This window comes from Podarcis liolepis, assembly GCF_965112155.1.
Source record: "Podarcis liolepis genome assembly, chromosome: 5".
NCBI lineage: Eukaryota > Metazoa > Chordata > Lepidosauria > Squamata > Lacertidae > Podarcis > Podarcis liolepis.
Window position 1 is genome coordinate 9,147,399 of NC_139556.1, and position 18,682 is coordinate 9,166,080.

The 18,682-nt window shown below is 45.0% G+C and overlaps 1 protein-coding gene across 3 annotated transcripts in view; it reads left to right on the forward strand.

The window, feature by feature from the left end:
• FGFRL1 (fibroblast growth factor receptor like 1) overlaps nucleotides 1–18,682 on the forward strand; it is a 165,536-nt gene that overhangs the window by 111,906 nt on the left and 34,948 nt on the right. The window lies entirely within an intron of this gene.

An 18,682-nucleotide genomic window follows, 5' to 3' on the forward strand; every position in this document is an offset into this window, starting at 1 on the left:
TGAAATAATCTGATGACCAATGACACTGGAGTGCTGTCCAATCTAAGGCTAATTCCCATGTAACAAGGCTGCATTATAGTTACTCTAAAATCACAATGGGCAATTGCAGTGGGAAATAAATGACCCCAGGTATAGGAAGTACTTATTCCAAGGGAATCTTGGCTAATTGGCTTTCCTGATTAAAGCATACATTTATAGCTCTCATTCTGCACAAGGGAATTTTAGGAGGGAAGACATTGGATGAGCTGTGTGCTGTCAACGCAAATTAAACAATAGTACAGTCAGTCATCTTAAAAAGCAAAGACATCACCTTGCCAACAAAGTCCATATAGTGAAAGCCATGGTTTTCCCTAGTAGTGATGTATGGAAGTGAGAGCTGGACCATAAAGAAGGCTGATCGCCGAAGAATTGATGCTTTTGAATTATGGTGCTGGAGGAGACTCTTGAGAGTCCCATGGACTGCAAGAAGATCAAACCTATCCATTCTTAGGGAAATCAGCCCTGAGTGCTCACTGGAAGGACAGAACCAGAAGCTGAGGCTCCAATACTTTGGCCACCTCATGAGAAGAGAAGACTCCCTGGAAAATACCCTGATGTTGGGAAAGATGGTGGGCACAAGGAGAAGGGGACGACAGGGGACGAGATGGTTGGACAGTGTTCTCAAAGCTACAAACATGAGTCTGACCAAACTGTGGGAGGCAGTGGAAGACAGGAGGGCCTGGTGTGTTCTGGTCCATGGGGTCACGAAGAGTCGGACACGACTAAACAACAACAGTCAGTGACCTCTTTGAGGTGCCTCCTTTATCCTGCCTGCTGTCTTAAATCTGTGCCCTAACTGCTGTGGCTGGCATGTTTTTGAATTACTAGATGGACAATTTTGTTGTAATATACACTTACTGACTTACGCTTGTGTGCATGAAAGGGTTAACCTGAGCTCAAGTTGCAGGTGGATATAGGTTAGCAGATTCTCAGCTTCTTCTGCTCCCCGTTGTTTCTCAGTCTTTCCTGTTTGTGCTTCCTGGACCAAGTGAAGAAGGTTCCAATCACCTGCAACTGATTTCTATACTTAAGTCCTGACAGATCATAGAGAAAGTTATTAACTAGTGAGATACCAAGATAATACAGTGGTACCTCGGGTTAAGTACTTAATTCGCTGGAGGTCCATACTTAACCTGAAACTGTTCTTAACCTGAAGCACCACTTTAGCTAATGGGGCCTCCTGGTGCCGCCAGAGAACAATTTCTGTTCTTATCCTGAAGCAAAGTTCTTAACCTGAAGCACTACTTCTGGGTTAGCGGAGTCTGTAACCTGAAGCGTATGTAACCTGAGGTACCACTGTAGTATTGAAATGTGGTTGTGTAATGTAACTGGCTGTAATGTATCTGTAGTAAAGTTATGTACAACTTGTTTTCTCAAGTTCCAGTTACAAAACACAAATACCAAATGTGTGTCATGAAATTAGTAGTAGTACAGTCGTACCTTGGCTGTCGAATGGAATCTGTTCTGGAAGTCCCTTCGACTTCCGAAAACGTTAGAAAACCAAGGTGTGGCTTCCCATTGGCTGCAGGAGCTTCCTGCACTCAATTGGAAGCTGCGTCAAATGTTCGACTTCCCAAAAAAGTTTGCAAACCGGTACACTTACTTCTGGGTTTTCGGCGTTCAAGAACCAAAACCTTTGAGTCGCAAGGCATTCAACAGCCAAGGTACGACTGTATTTGTATTAAGAAGATGGGCGCTCCACCTTTTGATCTAATGAGCCTCAAGTGGTTTGCAATAGATCACAATTTTAGTCCAGCAACCTTTCTTCCCTGGGCTAACTGATGGGGGCAAGTGGGCTTCCTCTTAGCTCTGCAGCCTTGAGGCAACTGGCAGCTGGAGCAAAGCGCTCCTTGCAGCTCTCCTCATTTGGGCTGGTGGATGGGGTCAGGCTGGTCTTCCCCTTGCAGGGATGTTCTTACTGGGTGGCCAGCGGTGCATCTTCTCTGCAGCCCCAAGTCCCCTGGTCAACGCAAGCCGTGTGTTTGCCTGCAGCCCTGCAGCCCAAGGGCAAAGGACAGCTGAAGCCAAGTGCTGTGTGTGGCAGCCAGTTCCTTGAACACCATGTCTTCTCTGGGTAACGGATGTGAAATACCCACAGTAAAAGGCAGTTCTAAAACAATTGTATCAAATAGCATCAGGTTTGGGGGAGTTATAATTATTGGGATCATTGATGTTCTAAGCTTGAGACAAATAGCCAAAGATGAAAGGGTTATATTCTTCTTCCCTGCGTGCTATGATCCTGAAAACCACCCTTGCACCCCACTTATTTGCATTTTAAAAACCTGCACATTATTTAACAGATGTCTAAATTAACCTAGAGATGAATTATTCCTTATATATAAATCTTTAGGATAAAGAAACATAAATGACAACACAGTAGTGGTTTAACAGTTGTGGGTTATTGTTTTTCCATTAAACAAGACCCTTTATGTTTTTGTCGTATTCACTTGAAAATAAAAATAGGGATTTGAAGTGAAATTATATCCAAAGACAAAAACGCCTGCTCGGAAGATATGTTTGCAAGTTAAGCAAGATTTACTCACATTGCTTTGGGAGAGTAGGATAAGATTACACGAGGAAAGAGGCAGTACAAATTGCCAGTATAGCAGGTGAGAGAAACCTCACCCTTTCTGTCAGCTGCTTCGGCAAATATTTAATTTGTGTTTGCTAAGAAATGATTTGCTTCTCTTTATTGTGAATGTTATAAAGCCACTTGCTGAGGCCTCTTTTGATGTCTTAAAAACCCATTGTAAGTGGGACTTTAATTTACATAGGGCTATTTCCCCCCTTTCTCTCTAAATATAAATTGTTTTGTCTTTAAAAGGAACCAGCTATTTCCAGATTTTTTATACTGTCCTGTACACCTGGGATTAACAGCTTCCACTCTGGAGTAGTGGAATGAGTTTTACAGCCAAGATGGGTGAGGATTAGTTTTATGAAAAAAGAACAATAATGGGTAAATCTGAAACAGCTTTAACTTGGAATTTGTGGTGTTTGCAAGGGGAATGTGTACGAGGGCCAAATGGATAACGAAGACAAATATGTCTGGAGAATATTGACACCTCAATTTTCCGTGGTTATATGTAGATAATCCAAAAGGTTTTTCTCTGGCACTGTCTAATATTGCAGTTGATACCTCTCAATGTAGCGCTTCCACCAGTGATAGATCGTTTGATGAGCCCAGCACAGACTTGAGAGAACTTTGCTTCAAATTCTTTTTCATCCATAAGCCCTGGATGTAGGGCACAGCTGCCAACTTTCAGATTTGAAAATAAGGGATCAGCAGGGTCGAAAATAAGGGATCAGCAGCCTCACCTGTCCCGGGGACAGTCTACGGGATATCTAACAATCCGGGATAGCAGCGGAAGCAGCGGGAAATGGCGTTGGAATAAGGGAATTTCCTGCAAAAAAGGGGAAGGTTGACAGCTATGATGTAGGGTTGAGTGAGCCAAAAGAAAGGCTGTCACATGGATGATGGAGCAAGCTTGTTTTCTCCTGAACCAGAGAGTCGGTCTCGAACCAATGGTCCCTTCCAGCTCTACACATCTATGATTCTGTGACAGCATTTAAGCCAATTCTGCAGCCTATGGGGCTCCCTTGATCTATGGAAGCTGGGCTGGCCACTGGTGAACCCAGTTTGAATCTCCTCAGGCTCTTTTCAGCAATTTGGAATTGCTTTGGTGTTCAGGACTCTTGACGTGAAGGCTCCAAGAAGGTGTGACATGTTGCTTTCTATGTACTCAGTTTAATTGCTAAAGAAGAAAGTGTTGGCGCGTTGAATAAAACAATAGAAGGAGGCAGAACAAAGTCAGCATGTTCCCTGGTCAGGTGATCCTGCTTAGATTGTTTGGAATAAAAATAATGGTTGGAAAATCAGCAGAAGGTCATGTTCTCTTTGCAATTGTTTGGAGAAGAACGAGGTTGCGCAAGACATGAACAGCAGGCTTTTAAAGGAAGCTTCAGTTATAGTGGACCAACCTGGTAAATGCTAGGGCCTAATGTCAAGGGCCAAAGGAACGCTGATAGGTAACTCTTTTATCGTCAAAGCTGACACTTGCAGTAGTTTCAAGGGCTCTCAGTAGCCATGCACACCACCCTAGTATCTAGGCAGCTATTCCCCAATCTGTGCTCTATTGAACAGTTCCAGCAACAGGGGGCTCTGCCCCCTCCACTGGTTTATGGACTTTCCCCCAATGGGCATGCGCATGCACATAGCCAGCACCTGTGCATGCATGGAAGCTTCCTTTGCTGTTCCTGCTTCAATCTCCTCCTGGTTCTGAGAGCGGTACAGGAGAGGGTGGCCCTTCACTTGCCTGACTTGTCTCTTCCTCCTGTGCCCCACCCTCCCGCTCGGAAGCTTTCCCTGTCTCCGACTATGGCTTCCTGGCACTGGTCTCCACAAATAACTGGCCCCCTTTTCTGAGCCAGACTTCAGCCTCCCACCCACCTCTGCACACACCTTAGCATCCTGCCATTTCAACCAGTGTACCGTGGCACCCTGGGGTGCCTTGAATGACGGTCAGGGGTGCGGGCAACACTGGTCTCTGTCCCTCTTTCCTTCTCTCCCTCCTCTGATGCCCACTTGCACCTCTGCCTCCCAAAGGCTTGCATGGCTGTTTGTTGTAACAGCCCTGGCTACAAGCTCCGCAAGCGAATGGTTCTTCTGGGGCTGGCCAGGAGGCAGCTCAGAGACCAGAGGTGGCGGCGGCTGCCCAGAGGACTCCCAAGGAGAGGGGAGAGGAGAGGAGGCTGAGGGAACCCTCCACAAGGGAGGGTCTTCAAAAAAGGGTGAGAGGCTGCCAGCTCTGCAGGCAAGGGGTGACATAACTGGGCTCCTGAGCCCCACAGGGGTGCCACAGGAAGAATGTAGTTGGTCAAGGGAGCCATGGACTGAAAACCTGGATTATGGGGTTCAGCCCTCAGATGAGAGTACATGCTCCTGCAGAGAACTCAGCAACCGGTTTATCTTTATTATCACTTTAAAGCACATGAACGCAGGGGATGAGAGCTCCAGCCACAGCTTTTACTGAAAGCAACTGCTACAGGAGAGTTTTACTTAATGTTTAAGCACTTGGGTGCTCAATGCGACATGTAGAAACACCTTTGTCGCTGGCAATAGTGGGTTGATATTGGACTGAAAGTACAGTGGTACCTCGGGTTAAGTACTTAATTCATTCCGGAGGTCTGTTCTTAAATCTGAAACTGTTCTTAACCTGAAGCACCACTTTAGCTAATGGGGCCTCCCGTTGCTGCTGTGCCGCCGGACCACGATTTCTGTTCTCATCCTGAAGCAAAGTTCTTAACCCAAGGTACTATTTCTGGGTTAGCGGAGTCTGTAACCTGAAGTGTATGTAACCTGAAGCGTATGTAACCCTAGGTATCACTGTAGTTGTTGTAAGGAGGGTCAGAGTTGGAGAGTGTTCCTTGATCCTGACATTTAAGGTGTAGTTTAGGAAATTTGTACTGAAACTTTTCTTTAACACACCAGAAAAGTGTGATATGTCCACCTGGGTCTCAATATAATACTTCTACTAATTCCACTATATTCCACTAATATAATACTTCCCAACCTAGCAGTGGTGCCTCGCAAGACGAAATTAATCCATTCTGCGAGTCTCTTCGTCTAGCGGTTTTTTCGTCTTGCGAAGCAACCCTATTAGCGGCTTAGCGGATTAGCGCTATTAGCGGTTTAGCAGCTATTAAAGGCTTAGCGGCTTAGCGGCTAAAAGGCTATTAGCGGCTTAGCGGCTTAGAAAAAGGGGGGGAGCGAAAAAAATCGCAAGACTCGCAAGACTTTTTCGTTTTACAAAGCAAGCCCATAGGGAAATTCGTCTTGCGAAGCGCATCGAAAAACGGAAAACCCTTTCGTCTAGCGGGTTTTTCGTCTTGCGAGGCATTCGTCTTGCGGGGCACCACTGTATTGTTTACAATGTGCAAAATATACTGTATGCTTCAAGGCCCAACAATAACACTTATCGGTTTCCTCGTGTCAGTACTGGTCATGTGCACATCAGATTAAACACTGCTACTGTTATGTACTGAAGTTCTCACCCTGGGCCAGCAGGAGGATACTGTAGATAGTTCAGGTCCACATATGTAAATAAGGGATCGAAAGTGACGTTCAGTGATTGGATAGTTATGGAAAATGGTTACTGTTGCGTTCTAGTGGAGCTCTGTATAAGCAGGCTGGCTGAACCCTTCAGTTCAGTTCTGTTCTGGCCTGTGAATAAACAAGAGCTGTTTGAAGAATTGCTGTGTCGTCTGATATGTTCACCCACAACTTAACAGCTACATCTGGGTGTACTACTTTAAAACTTTGCAAACGTATATGGAGAAGCCCCATATGAAAGACTGCCCTCCATGTGCACTGGGAGCAGAAGTTCATGGTAAGCAGACATCCCTTACATTGCGAGTCATAGAGTTCAATGTGCAGAAGCTGGTAGTTTTCTTCATTTCCACATATGAATGAATGGATTCATTTCACTTTTTTTTTTAATAAAAAAGCAGCATCAGATATGTAATGGCCACCAACCAACCAAACCATAGCCACTGCTTTAAAATCAGGACAATTTGAGGTTAGGTTTTCCTCCAGAACAGAGCTCTGAAAACCACAGCTGTTCCTGCTGAGTCGGGACAGTTAATGGGCAAGAGCGTGGAGCGAACTTGATTGCCCTCTCTGGTAGCCTGAAAGAATTCACTGCTGGCTTTCCCCATAATATATAATATCTTTCAAAGAGCATATTGCTCCCCCACCCCCACCCCCAGCTTTGCCTTTGGCTCCAGGTGAAGAATAAGCATTCCCCGTTTGTCCTGTTTGTGCATTACTAGGCAAAAATATTCAGTTTCAAATAGTGCAGTGTTGACACCAGGAAAAATGAAGTAATTGCATGAAATACTACACAAAAGTCTCACGTGTCACTTTCATTGCTTAATCTTCAGGCAGGAAATAACCAGAATTCCTTTTGTTTTCTGGCTGCTCAATTAGCTGTGCAAATACCCTCTGCAAAGGTTAGGAACTGGGCTGCAGTCTATGACTTGTGTATCATACTCACATGCTTATCCAGTGGAGGCTGATGTTCTCAGCTTGAGACTGCCTTGAGCTGTTCTGGTCTTCTTCCCATCCACCTCTCTTGCAAAGGTGCTGTGGATGTTTAAGCACTGAAGTAGAATTTAACCCCTACCTCAACTGAAAAGTGTCCTCCTTTGGTTCAGAAGGGGTCACAGTTGCTTCTCTGCTGGGGGGAACATTTTGTGGCCTCCACCTGCTCTGGCTCTCTTCCATTCCTCCTCCTCTGCAAAACAATAACAACAGTGGACACTTGACTATTTATTCATCTGCAATTCTTAACACCTACCTTGGTGCCTTAAAAGGGACGCGGGTGGCGCTGTGGTCTAAACCACAGAAGGTCGGCAGTTCGAAAGCTTTGAAAATTCATATCAAGCCAATTACAGACCCTTATAACTGTGGTTGGGATGTGTCTACAATAGTGGGTTGAATGAGGAGTGAGAGTGGGTTTAAATTGCCTGGAGGAGTGTGCATGTGTGTGTTGGTTGTTAGAAGGACGATATGGCTTCATGGTGTATTGGCTGCCCACAAGGCAAATGCTGCCCCTATGGCCATGATTGTGGGCAGAGTAGAATTGGAAGGGACTCTACGTGGGGCTACCTTTGAAGGTGACTCGGAAACTACAACTAATCCAGAATGTGGCAGCTAGACTGGTGACGGCCGCCGAGACCATATAACACCGGTCTTGAAAGACCTACATTGGCTCCCAGTACGTTTCCGAGCACAATTCAAAGTGTTGGTGCTGACCTTTAAAGCCCTAAACGGCCTCGGTCCAGTATACCTGAAGGAGCGTCTCCACCCCCATCGTTATGCCCGGACGCTGAGGTCCAGCGCCGAGGGCCTTCTGGCGGTTCCCTCATTGTGAGAAGCAAAGCTACAGGGAACCAGGCAGAGGGCCTTCTCGGTAGTGGCGCCCGCCCTGTGGAACGCCCTTCCAGCAGATGTCAAAGCGATAAACAACTACCTGACATTCAGAAGACATCTTAAGGCAGCCCTGTTCAGGGAAGTTTTTAATGTGTGATATTTTACTGTATTTTTGGTTTCTATGGAAGCCGCCCAGAGTGGCTGGGCAGGCCAGATGGGCGGGGTATAAATAATAAATAATAATAATAATAATAATAATAATAATAATAATAATAAATAATAATTATTATTAGGGTCATCTAGTCCAACCCCCCAACAAAGCAGGACGTTCCCCTTATTAGAACACAGTTACCCCCGTTGCCCCTTCCACTGTTAAGCCCCCTGGTCCCATAGCGATGCTACTGGATTCCAGGTCAGTTTGGTTTTTAGAACTAGCATTTTTGTATTGCACCCCATTTTATCTTGCTGACCAACACTTCAGATTTGTGAAGTGGTTTATTAAATTTGTAAAATAAATAAAATAAACAAATAAACATAAACATAGAGGAAAATTCAGTGAGCATCAGTTTGCAGTTTTGTACATAATTACCTGGGAGCAAGCATCACTGAATGCTGTGGGACTGACTTTTGAGTAAGCACGAATATACCGTATTTTTTGCACCATAACACTCACTTTTTTCCTCCTAGAAAGTAAGGGGAAATGTCTGTGCGTGTTATGGAGCGAATGTCTGAGGGTGGCGGGGCGGGGGGATCTGCTGCAGTCGTGAGCAGAGGATCCATAGTTCCCCTTCCTTCCCTCCTCCATAGTTACAAAGCATGGATCCACATGGATCCTCAGGATTTTTGCATTGGGCTACTCCAAACTCACTGTCAGATCACATGTCTGTGGCCACAGCATGAACCACAAAAATCATATATCCACTATTTCTTTAGAATTTTTTTTTCTTGTTTTCCTCCTCTAAAAACTACGTGCGTGTTATGGTCTGGTGCGTGTTATAGAGCGAAAAATACGGTAATTGAGGCTGTTAAAATAGTAGCATGCCTGTAATACTCAAAGCACACTAACAAATACAATGGGTCACAAAGAGGTCAGAATGTGGAGTTCTATTCTAGACCATAGATTCAGGATATTTCAGTACTCCACAAATATTTTTAGATATATTCCAAAGTAGGTCTAGATAGCCTAATAAGTAAGATTATTACCTACCACAATGCCAAAACTAATTAAACCAGACAAAAGGTTTTGTAGTTACTAATAAAAACAATTCTAGATGCCATTTTCATTGGGATTTTTCCTGGTAGCTAATGAAATAACCTAATAAGGCTAGGAGTGGAGCTGTCAGTGTCCTTTCAGTGCCTGATAAAAACGTGTATCTTCTCCCAGTCATTTGATGCTGTTTATTATTATTTTTCTGTTGCTGAAGTTTTTGCTGTTTTGCTGGGCCTGTTTATGGGTTATTGCAACTGTTTTGATAATAACATGTTGATTTTATGCTATCCCAATTTTGGCTCTTAATGTTTTGTAAATTGCTTAAGAGACTTTTTAGTAGTAAGTCAAACTAGTAGGTCAACTAAATAATAATAATAATAATAATAATAATAATAATAATAATAATAATAATAAAGAAACCATCCAAAATGAAGATAGGTGCTTCATCCATCCAGGAAGGGTGGGGAATAAGGATTTTTATTTAAACAAAATTGCATTTTAAATGTACCTGATAAGCCTGAAGGAGCTTATCTCCTGATGGATCTCAGTTCAAGAGTGCCTCTTCCTGATGATGCCTTTTCTCCTGCTTCTTAGCATCAGAAAAGGGAATGGGATTTTAACAGACATTGGGGCTGGGATTCATTTGCCTGTGATTATGCTCAAGAAAGGAAAGAAGCCTTTGTCCCAAATAAAAGAAAACTTGTAGTTCATTAAGTGGCAGCAGATTGTAGTTCTGCTGAGCACCCTGCTTGAAAAAGGCACTAGAGATATCTTCTGGCCCTATCTCTGAGATGAACTTCATTCATACTCTCTCCTGTAGTTTTTTAATGGTTGCCTGAAGAGGAGCATGTCATAACAAGATTCTTTTCTGATTGGGGAAGGGGGGCCTGGTCTGGCGTCTCTCCCCACCTGGTCCTCCACACTAGTTCATTATGGAATGCAACTAAGCTGGGGGGGGGGGAGTGTGGAAGATAACTTTCCGAACAAAAATAAATTAAAAGTATTCATAAGGTAAAGGGATCCCTGACCATTAGGTTCAGTCGTGGCCGACTCTAGAGTTGCGGCGCTCCTCTTGGTTTATTGGCCGAGGGAGCTGGCATACAGCTTCCGGGTCATGTGGCCAGCATGACAAAGCCGCTTCTGGTGAACCAGAGCAGCACACGGAAAAGCCGTTTACTTTCCCGCAGGAGCGGTACCTATTGATCTACTTGCACTTTGATGTGCTTTCAAACTGCTAGGTTGGCAGGAGCTGGGACTGAGCAATGGGAGCTCACCCCGTCACGGGGATTCGAACCGCCGACCTTCTGATTAGCAAGCCCGAGGCTCTGTGGTTTAGACCACAGAACCCACGTCACACCAAAAGTATTCATACCTGAGTACATAACCCTGTTGAGAAGAAACATGCACAGCATGGAAAGGAAAGGACATGTTTTCTTTCGTGTCCCTGCTGCCGTTGCCCAAAATTCTGAATGCTTTGATTTTACAAATCTTATTTTTGCTTTTATTCATGGGGTTCTTTCTACATGCTTTTAAGGCTTTTAGTATAGAGCTTCTCATAAAATGAAGCCCCAAATAAGTTGCCTTGATGGTTGGCTGCAGTAGGTCTTCTTCCGTAAGTATCACTATGGGTAGGCAAACTAATGCCCGGGGACCGGATCCAGCCCAATCACCTTCTAAATCTGGCCCGCGGGCGGTCTGGGAATTTCTTTTTTTAAAAACATGAGTAGAATGTGTCCTTTTATTTAAAATGCATCTCTGGGTTATTTGTGGGGCATAGGAATTTGTTCATTCCCCCCCCCCAATATAGTCTGCCCCCCAACAAGGTCTGAGGGACAGTGGACTGGCCCCCTGCTGAAAAAGTTTGCTGACCCCTGCTGTATGGTAAGAATATGACCCACCAAGACGTTATCTTGCCCAAGCTCTGCTGGGGTGAAGGGGAATGGCCAGATTCTTCCTGAAATTATTAATTGGGAAGTAGCATAGAAGGTGGGACGCAGGTGGCGCTGTGGGTTAAACCACAGAGCCTAGGGCTTGCCGATCAGAAGGTTGGCGGTTTGAATCCCTGCGATGGGCTGAGCTCCCATTGCTCTGTCCCAGCTCCTGCCAACCTAGCAGTTTGAAAGCACATCAAAGTGCAAGTAGATAAACCGCTCCGGCGGGAAGGTAAATGGCATTTCCATGCACTGCTCTGGTTTGCCAGAAGTTGCTTAGTCATGCTGGCCACATGACCCGGAAGCTGTATGCCAGCTCCCTCGGCCAATAAAGCGAGATGAGTGCCACAACCCCAGAGTTGTCCACGACTGGACCTAATGGTCAGGAGTCCCTTTACCTAGCATAGAAGGTGAGTATCTCAGAGCACCAGGAGAGCAGCAGCGCCACTACGTTCTTGATGCGCAAGGGGCCTTTCAACATGCGCCCTGAAAATTCCTGATTGAAAACTTCTCACCACGGCTTCATACAGGGGCCAAAAAATGGCAGAGACACTTATCCCAAGTGGTGGTTATGCCAGGATGGGAACAAGTGCTATAGGCCACTTAATCATTGGCCAGTGGCTGTTTCACCCAACTTTGCACCCCCTTTCTGTACCATAAGAGCTCTGCGTGGAGCATGCCTGTGCCGTGGAGATCACGAAATCAGTGCAGATGGCAGCTAGAATCCTAGAACTTGGACTGCCAGCTTTTTCTTTTCTTTTTCTCTTTTTAAGTTATGTGCTTTATTTTATCCACATGCTTTTATCTTTTTCTTATTGCAAAGTAACTACAGTGGTACCTCGGGTTAAGTACTCAATTTGTTCCGGAGGTCCGTTCTTAACCTGAAACTGTTCTTAACCTGAAGCACCACTTTAGCTAATGGGGCCTTCTGCTGCTGTGCTGCCGGAGCACGATTTCTGTTCTCATCCTGAAGCAAAGTTCTTAACCTGAGGTAATATTTCTGGGTTAGCGGAGTCTGTAACATGAAGCATATGTTACCCGAAGCGTATGTAACCCGAGGTACCACTGTACATCAAAACAAAGCAATACATAAAAATATAATAACAAATAAAGCAAAGAACAGAATAAAAGAAAAGATGAAGAAAGAAAAGAAAAGAAAAGAAAAGAAAAGAAAAGAAAAAGAAATAATGAAAGTAGAGAGAGAAAGTAGAAAAGAAATAGAAAACAGGAAATGGATAAAGAAAAAATACCTCAGAAAAACCATTAACACTTTTTTACATAAATAATAGGTAATAAATAATAGACTTCCCCCAATCTCACAGCCCTTCCTTTCGTACTTAACATGCCTATCTGTATTTCATTATTCTTCTTATCTTAATATGTGGACTGCCAGCTTTTATGTGTGTTCCTTTAAACCAGTGCAGGGAGCAATTACGTTCTGCTCTTGTGCACCGTTACGTTTGGGACGACATGGGACGAATAAGTAAACGGCTGCAATTTCTACTCCCATTTTCTTTAGGTGCAGCGGTACCTATTTATCTACTTGCACTTTGACGTGCTTTCGAACTGCTAGGTTGGCAGGAGCAGGGACCGAGCAATGGGAGCTCACCCTGTTGCGGGGATTCGAACCGCCGACCTTCTGATCGGCAAGTCCTCTGTGGTTTAACCCACAGCGCCACCCAAGTCCCTCTTAGATATTTATACACGCCAGTTTTATCCTTCCTCTAAGAAACTTGGAGTGATATCTCCACAACGACCTGCTGCTGTAGACTGGGTTGAGAGAGAATGAGTGTGTGTGTGTGTGTGTGTGTGTGTGTGTGTGTTGGTTTAAAGTCACACAGAGCATTTCATAGTTAGGTGAGGATTTGAACTTAGGCCTGCTAGCCTGACATTCTATAACTGCTGTACCACAATGTGCTCTGTTTTTGGTGTCCCTGCTGTCCCAGAGACCTTTCAAAGTGAAAACTTAAATGGAAAACAACTTATCCTGGTCTGGGTAACAGTGGTTTTCTTCCTTAATATGTCACTTTTGACATGTCACAAGTAACAGCAATACTTCATTCCTCCCCCCCACGAATAAAAATGTGAATAGAAACACTACTCTTCCTTTTGTGGTTGAAAAACCCAGCTGTGACAGTAAACCACAGAATGTGTTTGTACATGTTAGTTGCAAAATGTGGTAGTTGCAAAATGCGTGGTAGGTTAGAGAAGATACCTCAAACCTGCTACTTCCATTCCATCTTTAGTTTTGTAATAAGAGAATGGATTTTGTAAAGTTACGTTTTGGCTTGAATAAACCGTTTTGTTCATTTTTTTTTTAAATGAAAAAAGCACCTAGTTATTGTTATTTTTTTTAACGGCTTGGAAGGAAGTTGAATTTATGAAAAGCTCAAGCACATAAGAAGCTGGGAGGAATACCAAGGGGTTTTGTCATTTTTGGCAGGCATGTCTTCATTAAACCTACTTTGAAGCTTCAGTTACCTGAATTACCATGGCTGGAACGGAGGGGGAAATGGCTAATATTTCTGGAAAATAAAGGAGTGAGTTGGCCATTTTTATTGTTTTTAAACATTTGAGCACATTTCCAGACTTCAGTTTTATCGTCCTGGACAGGTGCTAAGATACACAAGTACAGTGGTGCCCCGCAAGAAGAATGCCTCGCAAGACAAAAAACTCGCTAGACGAAAGGTTTTTCCGTTCGCGATTTGCCTCGCAAGACGAATTTCCCCTATGGGCTTGCTTCGCAAGACGAAAACGTCTCGCGACTTTTTTTTTTTGACTAAAAACAAAGACATGTTTTGTTTATAAAGTTAATTTATTTTCCCTTAAATTTTTGAACTGCTCTTTACAGTATGTGTGACTTTAAAGAGCAGTTAATAAACTGTTGTTGTACCAAATTTGGCTTTGTTTGGACTTTTTTTGACCATAGGAACGCATTAATTGATTTTCAATGCATTCCTATGGGATTTCGTGCTTCGCAAGACGAAAAATTCGCTAAACAACAAAAATTGCGGAACGAATTAATTTCGTCTTGCGGGGCACCACTGTACAAAATTCACGCTTGGTGTGTTGCCACTGTAGAGAGACTGAGAAGTCCAGGCAGCCATTCTCAGGTACCTGGACTCTCTTCCCCCCAAAATATCTTTTTGAAAAGGATGGCAATTACAAGAAAACTGGTGTGTGCGTCTTAGAATATGAACATGAGAGGGGGCCTGCGTTTATATGCAACTAAAAGAAGTGGTCCTAACTGTTGTTATTGTTTAGTTGTTTAGTTGTGTCCGACTCTTCATGACACCCTGGACCAGAGCGCGCCAGGCACTCCTGTCTTCCACTGCCTCCCGCAGTTTGGTCAAACTCATGCTGGTAGCTTCGAGAACACTGTCCAACCATCTCATCCTCTGTCATCCCAGGGGCTTTTCCAGGGAATATTCTCTACTCAGGAGGTGGCCAAAGTATTGGAGCCTCAGCTTCACGATCTGTCCTTCCAGTGAGCACTCAGGGCTGATTTCCTTCAGAATGGAGAGGTTTGTTCTTCTTGCAGTCCATGGGACTCTCAAGAGTCTCCTCCTACACTGTAATTCAAAAGCATCAATTATTCGCCGATCAGCCTTCTTTATGGTCCAGCTCTCACTTCCATACATCACTACTGGGAAAACCATAGCTTTTATTATACGGACCTTTGTTGGCAAAGTGATGTCTCTGCTTTTTAAGATGCTGTCTAGGTTTGTCATTGCTTTTCTCCCAAGAAGCAGGCGTCTTTTAATTTCATGGCTGCTGTCACCTTCTGCAGTGATCATGGAGCCCAAGAAAGTAAAATCTCTCACTGCCTCTATTTCTTCCCCTTCTATTTGCCAGGAGGTGATGGGACCAGAGGCCATGATTGCTCTATAAGACTCACCTTTTCCCTCCTAAAAAGTAAGGGGAAATGTGTGTGCGTCTTATGGAGCGAATGCAGGCTGTGCAGCTATCCCAGAAGCCAGAACAGCAAGAGGGATTGCTGCTTTCACTGTGTAGCGATCCCTCTTGCTGTTCTGGCTTCTGAGATTCAGAATTTTTTTCCTCTTGTTTTCCTCCTCCAAAAACTAGTCTTGTGGTCTGGTGCGTCTTATAGAGCGAAAAATACGGTGGGTTCCCCATTCCTGATGTAAATATTACAATTATTGGATAATGATTGGGTGATATCATATTTTGACAACAGCTGCTCAATCAAAATGCATGCCTGGTCCTGAGATCTAATTTCTGTTTTCTGACAGTATCCTGAATCTGAACCAGTGGTGGGTGCTCTTTGGCAAATATGAATAAGAGAGTGATTGATTTAAATAAAACAGACAGTGATAACGTTATTAGTATTCAGGGTTATTTAAATAAGCAACACATGTCTGATTGCTGTCAGAGGTGAGGTCCTGAAAGATGAACGACTTTTACATACATCTGCACTCTGGCCCTCTTCCTCCATGGAATTCGCATGTAGTATACAACAATGTGCTTCCCTTCTGAACTTTTTTGGGACACGGTATGGCAAGACTGCTGCAGCCTTCATCCAGTCAAATCCCAGATGGATATTGGTTTCAAAGGGAATGATGACTAGCCAGTATGTTAAATATTTTAATTCAGTAAACCTCCTGTTCTCCTTGATGTTTGCTAAAGTTACTCCCAGCAGCTGTAGAAGAGAATGCGTACGAGGAACTGAAGGAGAATCCTGTGTCCTTCCTCCTGTTGCCTGACCCATAAATCTCAGCGCTGAGTAGGCACTTAGCGCCGGGCACTCCTTGCTTTGGTCTGCAGCACCAAATGTTTGATGAGAAGTGTTTGTTGTAGAGTCAGGATGAGCAGAAGGTGGATAGGAATCTACTGGTGGATCTTGGGGATAATTTAAAGGACAGCCCTGTACCTCAGTTGTGCTGACTGAGGGGTTATAACAAATGGCTGAAACTACCCTACACTGCCGCCATGCAAGGTAAATGGACACTGCTGGGAAGATACGGTGCCGCCAGGCCAGGCCAGGCCAGCATATTTCCTTTGCACAACCCTGCAGCAGGGCCGTCTTAAGCATATCCGGCACCATGGTTCAAAGATCCCTCCAGCACCTTTCCCCAGAGTTGCCGACCTTTCCCCAAGCCTCTGCGGGGATCGCTCTCCTCCTGCGGAGGCTTGGGAAGGAAACTACACACCCACCAGCCATATGGTTGATGGGGCACAGTTGGCGGGCGTGCAGGGAAAGGGGAGGCCACCGGCAAAGCTGCCCAGCTCCCCCACTTGCAGGGGCGCCCCTGAGAGGCAAGCGCCCTGGCGCAACGTGCCAGTAAGCCCCATAGGAAAGACGGCTCTGCTCTGCAGCATATACTGGTTGCACCAAATACTGTACCCATGTAAACACTGAACTTGACCCCAGCAACAAGGCACATACACACACACACATAGTGGGGGGAGAGAGAGGAGGCACTTCACACAAAGCAGCCCATCTCCAGAACGCACATAGGAAGGTGAAGCACATAGACAACAGGCTTTGGCTAGAACTCTTAACAGATACTTCGCCCTGGGATTCCAGAAGCAAAGGCTGAAAAGTAAGCACTGCTCCCTCTGCCACAACTCGGAATACCAGGACAGAGCACCCAGCATTGGTGAGCTAGGGGACGAGGCAACTGTGCCACAAGGTATAGCTGCCACAACTGTCTCCAGTCTCCTCCCCAGCCCTTTGTTATATCAGATGCAAGTACCGAGTCTTGCAGAAGCTATATTGCGGCACTGCTCTGTTCTCCCATCAGCCAATAGCAATGTCTCCCACACATGGTGAGCACTTGGCCACCATTCGGAGGTAAAGCTCCCTGAACACCTCGCAGGCAGGTGTTCCTCCAACCATTGCCATTGCCCAGGAGCGCGTTGCCTTGAAAGGACATGGCCTGGGGACCTGGAGCAGTGCGCCCTTGTACACACCCAATTTCATTGCAGTCCCCAGGGTTGCGGGTGAAGGGAATCCCCGGCAGAACTCTCAGGTGGCACTTTTCTTCCTCAGTCTGGGTTCAGGAACTCTGGGCTGCTTCCTATACCCCATTCCATGCAGGCCATGAGGAAGATCCACCCATGGCCAGCAACAGTGTCCACGATGCTCTCACCCAGCAATTGCTGGACTACAACTCCCATCATCCCTGACTAGCTAGGGATGGTGGGACTTGTAGTCCAACAACAGCTGGGGATTCAAGTTTGAGAAACACCAAGGAAGAGAATCGCTCAGGACTAGAGAAAATATTCTGTAATGCTGTTCTTTAATATGGCATACGAACGAGGGGCTACCAATAGTCTGAAATGTCATTATATGGACATATAGAAATAATGCTTGGGAATCTTTCTGTAGCATAATCTCTGTTCTTTGCATTGCACCACTTTATATAATTCTAAGGAATCCTTTTATGTGTATTGCTCTTCCATTTGTCAGTGCTGAGAAGACTGGATGTGAACAGGCAAACGGTCTTTACATTTATAAAGCTCTTAATCTGCCATGTAGTAATGGTTATGAAAGTTCCCTGAAAAGACAACCGCCTTATTTTTGCTACTGTGGGCACAGTATTTTTAAGTGTAACATTGTGCATGTGTCTCCCTTTGCTTTTTATGGCTTGGGTTTTATTTTAAACTATAGCCATGTGGTGCCCTTATTTTCATAGCTCAAGATTCAAATTTGTTATTTTACACTGTGTGGGAAGCTATTTTCATTCCGCCCTGTAAAAAACGTTTGCCAAGTGCTGAGCTTTCATGTAGATTGCCATTTGTTTTTCAATAGGATCCATTTGTAAGAGCCAATCCTCCCACCTCCAGCATGTTCCAGTGAGTGTAGTTGCAAATGGCCTCTCTAGGCCAAACCCTCTCACACTGCTTAGAAAGAATTCAAGAAAGGCATTGTGGTTTCTGTGAATTTGTGCAAAGCTACAGACTTTTCTGCAGTCACTTCCCCCTGTACTGCCCATGGCAGCCTCAACACAAGAGGGGCAAAACCGAGGCATCTCCTTTCAGTGGCCTGCCTGGCCTCACCTGGTGGTTCCCAGTGCTCTCATTGCTGGCATGGTACTAATGACTGGGGAAGAGCCCATAAGAGGATGTGCAGTGCATGGAGCCCCTTGGTCAGTGATATGCATACATTTAGGTAAAGGTAAAGGGACCCCTGACCATTAGGTCCAGTCATGGCCGACTCTGGGGTTGCGGTGCTCATCTTGCTTTATTGGCCGAGGGAGCCAGTGTACAGCTTCCAGGTCATGTGGCTAGCATGACTAAGCCGCTTCTGGCAAACCAGAGCAGCGCACAGAAACGCTGTTTACCTTCCCGCTGGAGTGGTACCTATTTATCTACTTGCACTTTGACGTGCTTTCGAACTGCTAGGTTGGCAGGAGCAGGGACTGAGCAACGGGAGCTCACCCCATCGCGGGACTTCGAACCATCAACCTTCTGATCGGCAAGCCCTAGGCTCAATGGTTTAACCCACAGCACCACCCGCGTCCCTATGCATACATTTATTTGGGCACAAATATGTAATTAAGAAGTGAAAAGAGATACAGATCTGCACTGGAAAGATTCTAAAACCAC